Source organism: Galeopterus variegatus, unplaced genomic scaffold, assembly GCF_000696425.1.
Source record: "Galeopterus variegatus unplaced genomic scaffold, G_variegatus-3.0.2 Scaffold10894, whole genome shotgun sequence".
NCBI lineage: Eukaryota > Metazoa > Chordata > Mammalia > Dermoptera > Cynocephalidae > Galeopterus > Galeopterus variegatus.
The window spans coordinates 46718-48652 of record NW_007737005.1 but is presented as its reverse complement, the minus strand read 5'-3'; the positions used below and the strand labels follow the sequence as shown (position 1 = coordinate 48652).

Here is a 1935-nt window from a genome sequence, read left to right as displayed (position 1 = left end):
CTGTTCCGTGCATTCAGCAGCTCCAGCCTGGAAGCAGCCAGGACTTAAAATGGTCAGAGCAGTTTTTTCTTTTTCTCATTGTGCCTTCTCCCGCCTTCATGCACTCTGTAGGGCTCGCCTCCTCTTCCGCTCAACTCTAGTGGCCCCAGCGTGGCTGTCATTGGTTTGTTAAAGTTGTCAATTGGTTGATTTGGGGGAGAGAGTGACGCTGGGGACCGTCTATTCCACCATCTTGACCGGAAGTCCAGTTTCCTTAAGATTGTTGCTCAGAATTCTTTTTCAGTCATTTTAAGGGTTTCCTGATCTACAGAGTCTGGCATTTGAAATAACTGTATTCTTTTGGTGGTGTCATATTGCTTGTATTCTCTTATCTCTAGTATCTCTACACTGATGTTAGGTCATCTGGTAGAGCGGTTCCTTCTTCTATTACTCTGGAGTGGGCTTTGAGAAGAGAGACATCCTCTTCTTTTTCCATTCTCTGCTGGTGACTCTTCTTGTGTCACTGCAGTCGAGTAAGACCTTGCAGGCCACGTGCACGGTGACTGCTGTGGTGGCAAGCCACTTTTGCAACAGCTCTGGCTGTTATGCTGGCTGTGGTGGGCCACCCACATGGAAGTGGTGTTTTCGGCATGCTCCGTGCCTGCTTCTGGAAGATCAGCTGTCCTTGCTGTGCCTCAGTATTCTCCCGGTGGGCCTATCTCCCTCACAGCCTGTGCTGCAAACACCTCCCATGGGACAGGCCATGTGACAGTCCCTTGTGATGACTCACCAGACTCTGAGTGGCTCCTATTTTTCAGTTGTTGTGGCTCGTCACTCCTATGTGCGTCCATGGGAACCCTATTAGTGGTCTTGCTGACCTGGGGGCCACCAAGGCCCTCTTCTCCCCTGCTGCATCCAAGCAACTTCATCTGAAGGGCACAGCTGTGGCTTTTGCTGGTTCCCGCTCCATGCATTCAGCAGCTCCAGCCTGGAAGCAGCCAGGACTTAAAATGGTCAGAGCAGTTTTTTCTTTTTCTCATTGTGCCTTCTCCCGCCTTCATGCACTCTGTAGGGCTCGCCTCCTCTTCCGCTCAACTCTAGTGGCCCCAGCGTGGCTGTCATTGGTTTGTTAAAGTTGTCAATTGGTTGATTTGGGGGAGAGAGTGACGCTGGGGACCGTCTATTCCACCATCTTGACCGGAAGTCCAGTTTCCTTAAGATTGTTGCTCAGAATTCTTTTTCAGTCATTTTAAGGGTTTCCTGATCTACAGAGTCTGGCATTTGAAAATAACTGTATTCTTTCGGTGGTGTCATATTGTCTTGTATTCTCATATCTCTAGTATCTCTACACTGATGTTAGGTCATCTGGTAGAGCGGTTCCTTCTTCTATTACTCTGGAGTGGGCTTTGAGAAGAGAGACATCCTCTTCTTTTTCTATTCTCTGCTGGTGACTCTTCTTGTGTCACTGCAGTCGAGTAAGACCTTGCAGGCCACATGCACGGTGACTGCTGTGGTGGCAAGCCACTTTTGCAACAGCTGTGGCTGTTATGGTGGCTGTGGTGGGCCACCCACATGGAAGTGGTGTTTTCGGCATGCTCCGTGCCTGCTTCTGGGCAGGGGGTGCTGCCCTCTGCTCCTGCCTTGGACCCCGGCATGCTCCTTGCTTGCTTCCAAGTGGAGGGGGCTGCCTTCCTCCCCTGAGGTCTCTAACTCACCTGATCTGTGGAGTAAGCCACTAGGCAACTTTTTCTCCCTTATGGTTTAATGGCGCAAAAACTTTTATGAAAAGACCATCATTTCTCTATTCCTTACGCAGGTGTAAAAAAGGATGGGAGGTTCAGGGTGGGGGTGATGGAATCCCCTCATGCGAGGGTCTGTTTCTGAGCTCACTAGTCTGTTTCTTCAGTCCGTTCTGTCTTTGCATTGACAACCAGTGGTCTTCGTTTCTATAGTTTT

General features: G+C 49.8%; 1 pseudogene; it reads right to left on the bottom strand.

The window, feature by feature from the left end:
* The window catches only part of LOC103610299, a 5610-nt pseudogene extending 4979 nt beyond the window's left edge, over positions 1–631 (bottom strand).
* Between the last annotated feature and the right edge of the window lie 1304 nt (positions 632–1935).